Consider the following 12,185-nt stretch of genomic DNA (forward strand, 5'->3'; position numbering starts at 1 on the left):
TATGCACATACAGTATATTCTTGCTACCTTACACAATCTGAATTGCTACTACTTACTCTTAGATTGAGTAAACTACCATTCAGTTTTTGTAGCTAACGTCATGTGGTGAACTGAATCGTGGGACAACCAAGTGCCATATCATTTGGTACTTGCTGTGGTTGCCCAGCTACAGGGAGTTATACTGAATACACATTATTGGAAACATGTGGCATAATGTATAAAACTGGTGTAATTGATTTTATGTGGAAATGGTCAACACATTAAGTATTTAAATACACAAACAACAAATGAATGAAAGAATTAGATCATATTGTGAGGAATATGCTTCAATCATTTTCTAACTGAAAGCCAGATAAAATGTTTGTCCTGTATATATGAACCAGCTGTCAGTAGTTTGCACAAAGATTGGATTCAGCTAGCTTGACTGTCTATTGTTCACCTCATGGTTACAGCAACGCTGTGCAGGCTGCTATATCTGGCAACGGGAAATCTTTAACAAAGTCGTGAATCCACATTATAAGCCGCATCACTGCCAAAATCTCATCACTTGGTCCTTGTGTCATTTCTGACCTTCTCTGAAAATTTCATCCAAATCTGTTGCTCCGTTTTGAGTAATATTTCACACAGACAGACAGATTCACAGCAGGGGCGGCTGGTCAATAGAGGGCGCGAGGGCGCCGCCCCCTCTGTCTCACATCATGTAGAGTCACAGCCCTTCCTTTAATAATACGTTTTTAAAATTACATTTACATGTATATCCTATGTTTTTTACAAGCAAAATTGATAATAGAGCCTGTAGAGAGTTACTAAAATGTATAATTTGTAATAAAAAGTGAGATTAGAAACGTCCAACGTTGTCTACAATTACTAATAGTGGACATATATCTGGCCGGGGGCACACTCATCTTTCCCCATTGACTCTCGTTATAACTTTGACATGCGCAGTTCGTTCCTCTTCAATACAAGAGATAGGAGACAGCAGGGCGCAGGCTGTCTCCCTCTGATCGCTTTACACACCACCGACCATAGGGTGGCAGCAGAGAGCGAGCGGTTGTTCATCCGCTTGCCTTTAATTAAAACCGCCAAGCAAGTGACATTCCGCGCAGAATGTAGGAGTAATTAGCAAGCAAGATTATCAACGAGTCATAGAGAGAGCCTGTATTTTGCTTCCCTTGCCTGCTTTTTTCAAACCAAGGAACTAATCAAGCCTGGATTCAGACAGGTATGGCGGATTTAAAGCATTTTTCCGAGAAAGTAAGAAGGTATGAGCAAGCTAGGAGCCACATGGAAAATGCTATGCATCTGGGCATGTTTGGAGAGCTAACATAGCAGCTCAGCTTGATGATGGCTACAGGATAGGCATCCGTAAACATAACGAGGAAGTCAACAAAAATAGGTATGTGCTCTCTAAAATAATAGACTGCATTAAGTTCTGTGGTGCTTTTGAACTCACCCTGAGAGGCCATGATGAGAGTGAAAGCTCCAAAAATCCAGGTGTTTTCAGAGGGCTGGTGGATTTTGTAGCATCACTAGATGCAGCTGTCCATGAACACCTTCAGACTGCCACTCTGTGTTTAAAGGGACATCCTAAACAGTGCAGAATGAACTCCTTGGCTGCATGCTGGCAGTTTTGAGAGAGTCCATTATTGAGGAAGTTCAGTGTGCAGACTTCATATCCATCCAGGCTGATGAAACAATGACATCTCCACCCAGTGTCAGCTTGTTCTTGTGATCCGCTACATCGACAAAATGAATGAAGTGCAGGAGAGATTTTTTGAGTTTATACCTCTGCAATCTGCCACAGCTGAGTCCATTGCCACAGCACTTTTGGAGAGGCTGAGCCTCATTCTCCCTGATGACCAGAAGAGCAAGCTCATCTCCCAGGCCTATGATGGTGCGAGTGTCATGAGAGGAGCCACAGGTGGTGTACAGAAGAAAGTGAGCGATGTGAATGCACACTATGTCCACTGCTATGCTCACCAGCTCAACATTATCATGCAGCAAGGGACATCCCGTATCCCAAAAGTTGGTCAGTTCTTCTCTGACCTAGCTGGATTCTCAGGATTTTTTTCAAGATCCCCCAAGAGAACCAGTGTGCTTGACAGAGTGGTGGCACACAGGCTTCCAAGAGCAAGCACAGTAAGGTGGAACTTCCACAGCCGTGCTGTCAACACTGTTGAGCACAAAGACGACCTCCTTCAGTGCTTCGAAACCATCAGGGACTCAGGTGACTTTGATCCTACCACTGTCCGTGAAGCTGGAGGTTTTGTGAGACTCCTGGAGGATGCTACCTTCTGCTTCTTCCTGGAGCTTTTCCACCGCATCATGCCTCATGTGGACATGCTCTACAGCCAACTCCAGAAGAGGTCCATCGATTCGGTCTTTGTCCACAGAGTGACGCAGCATTTCACCGACAACATGCAGATGATCAGGTAAATACATTTGTATGTAACCATATAAACCCTTATGCGTCCTCTCACAAAAAGTGTCATATGCAGTACAATTAGGACAAAAATGTCCATGTCAAAAACCGTAATAATATCATTATATAATAATGTCATTTTCCTCTTACATAGTTAGATTTTAAACCATCAGTCCAGAAATAAAAGTTTTGATTGAACTGATCATTTTCACAGTATTAACATTTTCTTTATTACGTTTATTCCCAGTTCATTTACATTATATCACTATTGTTTATTGTGAAAAAATAAATAAACTGAATTTTACCCAAACACTTAATTGCTAAAGGAAATATTAAAAACTAATGCAGTCTTGGATGTATTAGTGATGAGTAACAATGATTGATTTTGACAATGATTTGTTTCCATCATTATTTATTTGTGGATAATTTGTGTGAAATGAAAAACTCACACTCAGTCATGTGCGCATCACATGACTGTAATAAAAAAACCTTCTGATTAATGTTAACCATAATAAGTCATTATTTATGATACTTAATGTGTATAATTTCTTTCTGTTTCCTGGCAACTAAAGTTTAATTTTTTTCTCTTCTGGGGCTGGTCAGAGACTCCCTCCCTACTGTCAGTGAAGAACATCACAGCTGTTGTGCCTCAGCAGCAGCTGGCCAAGAAGCGCCGCACACTGGGACCAGATGAACTACAGAGGATAGCTACAGAGGTGAGATCAAAGCTGAGGCTCTGGTAACTTAGTATCCTACGACATGTCTGTGACTGTTGTCCTTCCTGTTGTTATTCCTTTCTATATATATGTGGACGTCGTCTCTCCCTGAAATTGATGAGTGGTGACCTGAAACAATCAAAACTTTTCTCACCACTCATCAGGACACAGCTTCATAAATAAATCTAATATCAACTGGCAGCGGTTCCTCCTGACCTTACCAAATCTGAACAACATGGCTCCATGTGGCGCTGATAAACCTGCTGGACAAACTGCCACATGTAGATAGCAGGGCGTTTATGAAACACAGAATTCAACTGCACAAACAGCTGCTAGTGCATACACATATGTCAGCAACAATAATTGATTATCTGTGTTGAATTAACACTGGTATTCTAAGGCCGAAGTCTGTTATTTTCCCTGTAAAGTAACATGTTTGAAACCTGGTAAATTAAGAGGGACATGAGGGTGTCCACAACCATATTCCCAAAACCTCCAAATTTCTCCAATAAAGTATATGCTATTCTGTTGTAGATAAACATTTTCAATAAGATTCAATAATATGGAATTGACCTGAGTGTGTTGTATGGTCTTTTACAGTGGTATAATCATAGTAAGCTGTTATGTGAACAATTGGACAAGACACTTTTATGTAGGTTCTGTGTGATATAATATGTGTCTTTCTTTATAGGTTTGTGACACAATCCTGGGCCATGCAAAAGAGAGGTTTGCCTTCACCAAACACCTAATCAGTGCTACACTGCCTTCAAGGGAGACAGATTCCAGGAGTACGACAGCCAGTTTCCCTGAGTACAACAGCCAGTTCCCTGAAGCAGCGCTCAACACCACCATGGAGGCCTATCCAATGCTGAACAAGGGCAAGCTGAAAACTGAACTGTCGCTCATCTCAGCAACACAGAGTTCAGGAGTTGCAATGGTGCTGTGCTCTGTACCAGCTCTTCATGAGCAACAATCTTCAGGACACCTTCTCAGAGACTGTGTCTCTCCTGAAGATCCTCATCACGACTCCAATGACGACAGCTGAATCTGAGAGGTGCTTCTCAACACTAAAAAGAATCAAGACCTTCCTCAGGAACACGATGTTGCAGGATCGTCTTAATGCACTGGCCATGCTCTCTATGGAAAAGAAACTTGTCAGGGAGACCCCAGATTTTAACCATAGAGTCATTGAGAAATTTGCATGTCTCAAGACAGAAGAGCAAAACTTGCATACAAAAAATAACACAGATGTAGAGGTGCTGGCTTTTTTTGTCATTTAATAATGTAAATAGAAATGTTAGTTGACACAAGTGGCACTTTAGACTGAAAGCCTGTTGATTTTCACGTTCTGAAATCTGAGGAATTACTGTTTTTCTTTATTTTCATTGTAAATATTTAATGTTAGTTGACAGAAGCACTTTGGGCTCAAATCCTAAGATAAGATAAGATAGGTTTTATTTGTCACATGCACAGTTATACATAGTATAATGCCTAATGGTTTCAGCATTTTTTTCAGGCAAAGTGACAAATTTGTATTGCTTTGATCTTAAATATGCAGATTTGCTGTTTTCTCATTGTCATGTAAGGCTGTTAATTTAAAAGTTAGCTCACAGAAGCACTGTCTACTTTAAGCCTTATAGTTAGGGTTTTTTTTTAACAAAATGCCCAATGTTTGTTGGTTTCACAGGTATGGATTTGTTTTTGTTTATTTGAGTATGTAAATATAAATATGTTGTTCCAAAGATTTTGCTGGACAGAAGAAGCACTTGGCACTCTTTGAAGCTGGAAAAATGAATTGTTTCTTTTTTTACTTTTGAAGTAAAAAAAAAAAAAGATTTGCATATTTATACATTCTTAATTTGTTTAATTATAGAAAAGGAGATTTTAAGGGTTTGTGTGTACCAATTACACCTTATCTGGAGCAAATCATATCAAACACTGGGGAGATAAATTCAAATTCACTAGCTGGTTACATTTATGTGCATTTAATTGTCTATTTGAGCAGTAGTGCTTAGGTGTACCCTCGTAGTGGTGCATAGTAATAGCACATCAAATGGCTGTGAACATAATTTACATCAATTCTTGTATTCCGGTGTTGCCGACTCTGCTATTTGGTTTGGTAAATTAAGTGCGCCCCCCCAAGAGAAAAATTCACCAGCCGCTACTGATTCACAGACTAACAGAGTCACAGACAAACGTATGCAGATCGTCACATAACTCCACTAGGCCTTGGTGGAGTAATAATAGCAGCAGCTAACATTAGCTGACTATGCCTGTAACTCAATTAAGTTTAAAAGCATAGCAGTGCTGGTCTAACAGGTTGCTGTAGCAGCACCTTTTGGCACTTACAAAGCACGTCATGACGAATATTACTTCTCCCACTTATTTTTACAAAAGAAAGTATGACTTACTCATAGTCCTCTGTTCAGATTGGTGCTGCTGATCGATGCAGTTCAATGGCGATGCTGTCAGAATTTTCAACCTACTCAGAACTCTGTCGAGTGATTGACGTGACTGTGAGACAATGAGGCAATCAAGGGGGAAGGAACCCTCTTTGTCGCCACTGATTGGCTGTGTACAGTCTGAGCCTTGTCCTTGCTGTGTGAGCTTAACTGGCAATTGATATTTGTAACTGGCCAGTGGGGTGGCCAGTGGGGTGGCCAGCAGATTTGTAGGGGTGGCCGTGGCCACCCCAGGCCACCGCCTGGTGGCGCCATTGCTTTTGAGTGAAGAATGCATGAAAAAAATATGCCTGCATTTCACTCCCTGTTCTTATCCTCAGTCAACCCAGCTCTGCTAGCACTTGTAACTGATGATTAAATAATGTTTTCACTAATATACTTCAATCATGCCTTGTATCACTGGCCTACACGGAGAAAAAAGTCAGTCACACACACCGCATCCACCTCTCACACTGTGCTGCTGCTTCGGGTCACAGTCAGGTCAGTCCAACAGAACCTGCTTAATAATTCAAGTGCTAGACTTGAGACCTGGTACTACATGTCATCCACAATAAGGAATCACATGACACTAAACTCCAGGCAGGCATTCACAGATCAACTGCTGACACATAATGAACCTAAATGGCCTGACATGAGCAGAGAGAGATAAATTCGGTCTGCTGGGACTGGAGAACATGCACAGAAGATCTGGAGGTTTTAGATGGTACTTTTACCTTTTGATGTTTATATAATGCCACATCCTTTAAAGAATTTGACCTTTTCGAGAAATATTTGAAGAGTTCATTTGCATAAACAGATAACTCCGTTTTGATAAATTTTTAGAAAACTTTTTTTTATTGTTTACTTGACATAATGTCAGTCAAACTGAAGTTGAGTGGCTTTGACTCAGTAGAAAAATACATGACAAAATAGAGAAAAAAAAATTATTAGTGTTATTATTATCTCAAGTAAACAATAAAAAAAGAGTTTTCTGAAAACGGAGTTACCTATTTTTGCAAATGAACTCTTCATTTGCTAAATCCTCTATAGTGGGGAGGTGGAGTCTATCCCAGCCAACTTAGGGTGAAGGCAGGGGACACCCTGGACAGGTCACCAGTCTATCACAGGGCTACATAGAGAGACAAAGTACACTCACACCTACAGACAATTTAGAACCACCAATTAACCTCAGCATGTTTTTGGATTGGGGCCCCACAGTGACTTAGTGGTTAACATTGTTGCCTTGCATCTAGAAGATCCCCTGGTCACATCTTGGCATGGAATCTTTCTGCATGGAGTTTGCATGTTCTCCCTGTGCATGTGTGGGTTTTCTCCAAGTACTTTGGCTTCCTCCCACAGTCCAGAAACATGTTGAGGTTAATTGGTAACTTTAACCCTCTGGTGGCCATTTGTGTCCACTTTGCTTTCTTTTTTGACCATTTCAGCTGTGTTAATGCAAATGGAATGAAATTTCCCTAGGGTCTGGATTCTTTTCAGATCTTTTAATTTTCAACTTCAGCTCTTTAAATATATCAAAAATATACTGTATTCTTACAATTGTAACACTTGGCTCTATCGTGGCCATTTTTGGGCAGTTGAAACCCATTCAAACTACATTTTTTTCATTCCTTGTTATACGCAGTACAAAATAATACAAGTTAGGTAAAACTGATTTAATTCCTAACTTAACACTTCAAAATTGTAGTTTTTAATGTTTTATACCAGATTGTGTCATTTCTCTATTTTTTGCCAGTGGAAAAAATTTCATGTAATATTCTTCGTTTCCAATAGGGGGCATATGATGGCTTACTGCTCTCCAATGGAGTAAATGAATGGCACAATTTTGACATAGGTGTGATCTTAAGGTTCTCAGATAATGAAAATTGTGTCTGTGTATGAAATTGCAGCACAAAAATGTATTTGAAAGAGAGAGAAATAAATTGTTGCATCTTACATCCAGCTTGCAGTGAATTTCTGCTGATGCAGGTTATTGAGCGTTGAGTGTCCCGGGCAAATTTGACTTTGATGCACATGTTGAAAGCACCTGTAACTTTGTTCTTTTCATAGAAAATGCCACACACAGCTACACAATAGTAGCCTAGCCCGCTAGACAACCCACGGCAACAAATTTAATTCTCTGCCAGGGTGGGTCTAGTTACCCTCGGTAAGCCTCGAGGTTGGATGCTCCTAAAACTGGCCGACGAATCACCATGAAGTGTAGAGTCAGAAGGCGGGTGTAACTAAGTGACAACAGAGGCGCGACGATTCTGACAGAAACAACTGGAAACAACTAGCCTAGCCGTGCTAGACAACCCACGGCAATGAATTTAATTCTCTGCCAGGGTCAACAACAGCCGTTGAGCTCCATTAGCACCGACTCTGAATAATCTTTCTGTTAACATGTCTGTAATATACTTGAGCTTCACCCATTGACTGTATAAATAAGGCTTCACCGAACTCCTGCATCCTCTGATTTCCGGCGCTCTAGGAACTACGTCAGCCTATTCGTTGCGCTGATTGGTTGTATACCTACCCAATTGCTGCAGAGTGATTTGAAAGACAACCTTTTAGCCCGCCTCCCTCCCTGTCGAGAGTTCCCAGACCCTTGTGTCTTCAGACCTGGGTCTAGCGCGGCTAGGCTAACACAATAGCCCTTACACACTCAAATATCTACTTTAAAAAAAATCACACGACATCTTGCAGAGGTTAAAGATGCAGCTGCAGGAAACAAAAACAAACTCCAACATTGTTTATAAATCTGTCCTGGACTTTATGCAGGTGTAGTCAGTGCCAATGCCAGACTAGCCTAACAGCTCCCAGATCATTTCTTCTCTGGCAAGATGGCAAGAGGGTCATATTAACTGCTTCAAGCACATGACTCTGTGGTGTGATCAGAGAGCAAAGATGGCGAGAAATCCTTTGCACTTGATGAGGACAAGTGCAGAAGACCCCGTGGTAGTTCCCAGGAAGTTAACCAAGCAAAGAAGGTCGCACTCCAACTGACAGACAGGCTCCAAGGACATACTGTCACTTCTTACAACTTCTTCACTTCGTTCGTCTTGGCAGAGGAACTCCTCAGAAGAAAATTGGCTCTGGTTGGCACAATCAGTCTATCGTAATTGACAGTGGCAGTATGTGCACCTTACCCTTATAGTCACCATCCCCTCTCCATGGCATTCTTTAGCTCTTGGGTAACCTATCCAGTGCTTACTTACTGGTTCAGAATCAACAAAAACAGTTATTAAAGCATGGTCATAAGCATCAATCTTCACATAATTTACAATTAACCTTTGATCATTCCATTCTACACCCTTTGAGTTAGTCACTAGAGTAGTCATTGCCATAGCACATGTTTGTAGTGAGTTTGATGAGTGTCCACTGTCCTCAGGAACAGTCAACAGTAGCTCCCCCCTTGCGAACCCACCAAGGGTTAGCAACCAGAGGAGAAAAAGGTTAGTCAGAGTCTGAGTCCAGCCAGACACGCTGACCCTCAGACGAGAGTAGTTCAGCAGAGAATGCAAGCGAAGAAGGGGAAGAGTCAGGCACGGAGGGGGCAGCCCCGGAGGGCAGCTGTCCACTGGGGCCCGCTCGAGGGAAGGAAGGAGGGAATCCCGCTCCATCAGAGCTGCTTTGAGAGGAGAATGGGGAGTCCACAGCAGGACTGTCAGTCTCTGGAGAAGCTGGAGAAACAACTGCACCATCAGTGTCTGTAGTGGTTGGGGAGACATAACCAATGCGAGTGGGGTGTTTATACCCTTTTTGGGGACGGCGTGCCAGCAGTCGTGCAGACCTTCGCTGCCCTTGTGAGGGCGCACCACTCACTGCAGGTGAGCTAGAACGTGAGCGGCTGGGGGCGCTGTGTGCTGCCCCTTCAGCATGCAACGGTGGCGTAGTTAGAGCAAGCTGGTCAGGGTGATGACCAGGTGGCTCAAGCAGACGATGGGGAGCGCAGTGATTACGATGGAACCAGTAGGGCTTACCTTCGACTTTTAGAGCAGTCGGAGTGGTAAGAACAACTGTGAACGGTCCGTCTCTATGTGGCTCGTTCCAGTGCCGTCTGAACACTCTTATGAACACCTGGTCGCCCACCTGGATGTCACGCTTGTCGAGCGGGATCTGAGTCTCGTCCTTGTTGTTAGCCTCCTTCACCTGTTGGAAGATAAGTCTGTGGATCTTAGTTAAAGATCTCAAATAATTACCCAACTCCTGCTGCAGTTGAGGTAGTGAGGGGCCTTCCACCGGGCCCCTGTGCTGTGGCACAGGCATAGGACGTCCTGTAAGCATTTCATGCGGGGTTAAATGGGTTAGTCTGTTAGTTTGTGAACGCATTGCCATTAAGGCAATAGGCAGAGCATCAACCCAGGTTAACCTGCCATCACTGTCAGCTATGATTTTGGCTATTTTTGTCTTCAGGATTCCGTTGGCGAGCTCAACAGAGCCCTGTGACTGAGGATGGTAAACACAGCCAAATTTCTGCTTAATATGGAGTAGTTTAAATGTTTCTTTTACCACTCTGGAAACAAAATGAGGACCACTATCTGATGAAATAGTGTCAGGCAGACCAAACCTAGGAAATACCTCAGTACAAAGAAACGTAGCTACCACTTTACTGTCACATGTTGTGGAGGCACAGGCCTCCACCCAACGACTGAATCTACACACAACAACCAAAATGTACCTTTGTCTCCGTACACGATGAATCATGTCAATGAAATCCATCATAAGATGTTTAAAGGGTCCCTCAGGGACGGGAATATGAGCAATTGGGTGTGGGAACATCTTTCTGATATTGTATTTTGAACAATGAGGACACAGGGAGAGTTCCCTGTCAACTGCCGCTGCCATATAAGGTGACCACCATACAGCCTGTAGTTTCTGCAACACCTGAACTCTAGAACAGTGGTCTGGCTCATGCATGATCTTAATAGCTACGTTCAATAGTGACAATGGCATAACAAAATGACCATGAGCACTTCTCCACAAACCCTCATGTGGGGCAGCCGTCCGAAATGGCCCCCTTTGCAACCATAAGCGTTTTTCTGCCTCAGGAGCTGCTGTTTGGGCATCAATTAAAGATTGAAGGTTAGTTATAGGATCACAATCCTGTGCAGTCAACAATGGGCCCTGTATAGTTTGTCCTGTGGCCTGTTTTGCGGCTTCATCTGCCAAGTTGTTGCCCTGGGCGACCAATGATGTGCTATTTTGATGGGCTGCACACTTAACTATGGCTAACTCTGACGGTAGCTGCATGGCCATAATCAAATCTGCCACAGCCTGGCCATGAAGCACTGGAGTTCCATCAGCACGAACAAAACCTCTCTGTTTCCAAATGCTAGCATTGATGTGACAAACTCCATATGCATAGGCACTGTCTGTGTAAATGGTTGCACGCTTACCAGCCGCTAAACGACATGCTGTAGTTAAAGCCTTGATTTCTGCTAATTGGGCCGAGCATGGTTGTTCTACAGCTACCATCAATAATGTTTCAAAGGTGTTATCTGGATTTAACTGAACTACACTATAACCTGCTTTGATGCCGGTCACGTCACGAATACAAGATCCATCCACAAACAAAATGAGATCTGATGGAATGGGCTGATTGTAAAGATTGTCGCGTACTTTCATAAAGGCTTCTGATTCTTGTAAACAGTCATGTGGGGTTCTTTCAGTTGGAAGGACCATTCTAGTGGCTGGATTGACAGTTGTACATCTTTGAATGGTTAGTTCAGATCCTGAAAGCAAAACCTCATAGCCAGTGCGTCTGGCTTGTGTTATAACAAAGTGTGGTCCTGTCAATAAGGCATGCAGTTGATGTGATGTGTACAGTGTTACAGGGTGACCCATAGTTATGACCTGAGCTTTTTTGTAAGCAAAGGCTGCTGCGGCCAGACCTTGATAACAAGGAGGCAGGCCTTCTTCTACTGCATCTAGCTTAGTGTTGTAATAAGCAATAGGTTGCTTTCCTGTAGAAGAATCTTGCATTAGTACAGCACATGCATAACCTTGACGCTCTGCTACATAAAGATGAAATAATTTGCTGTAGTCTGGATTAGCCAAAGCCGGAACTGTCTGCATATCATGCTTTAAGGATTGGAATGCACCTTCTGCCTCTGTGGTCCACTGGAGTTTTGTTGACTGATTAGCTTGTCCTGCTGCACGGATGAGTGCTCTTAATGGAGCTGCTTTAATAGCATAATCACATATCCACGGCCTGCTGTAGCCTGTCATCCCTAGAAAAGTCAGCATTTGGCCTACTATCTGAGGTTTTGGAGTTTTAAGTATGGCCTCTATTTGAGATGGAGCTATGCATCGTTTATCTCCACTCAATTGTCTGCCTAAGTACTCTACAGACTTCTGGCAGAACTGCAATTTCTTTTTGCTGACCTTGTGACCTCCTTCTGCTAAGGCTTTGAGGAGAGTGATGGAGTCTTTTTCACACTGTTCTTTTGTTTCTGAGCAGATCAAGATGTCATCCACATACATTAATGTGGTTGACTGTATGTCTACATGGCTTAGGTCATTGGCAAGTACTCGATTGAATATGGATGGAGAATGAACAAAACCCTGTGGCAACCGTGTGTATGTGTATTGCTCTCCTTTATAGGT

General features: G+C 42.6%; 1 long non-coding RNA gene across 1 annotated transcript; it reads left to right on the forward strand.

Moving 5' to 3' along the window:
• Positions 1 to 2,012: 2,012 nt before the first annotated feature.
• LOC127535426 (uncharacterized) lies at positions 2,013 to 3,903 on the forward strand. The gene is made up of 3 exons (XR_007944275.1): positions 2,013 to 2,432; positions 3,026 to 3,138; positions 3,830 to 3,903. It is a non-coding gene; the product is annotated as an uncharacterized LOC127535426 (long non-coding RNA).
• Positions 3,904 to 12,185: the final 8,282 nt, after the last annotated feature.

Source organism: Acanthochromis polyacanthus, chromosome 9 (assembly GCF_021347895.1).
Source record: "Acanthochromis polyacanthus isolate Apoly-LR-REF ecotype Palm Island chromosome 9, KAUST_Apoly_ChrSc, whole genome shotgun sequence".
Classification (NCBI taxonomy): domain Eukaryota; kingdom Metazoa; phylum Chordata; class Actinopteri; family Pomacentridae; genus Acanthochromis; species Acanthochromis polyacanthus.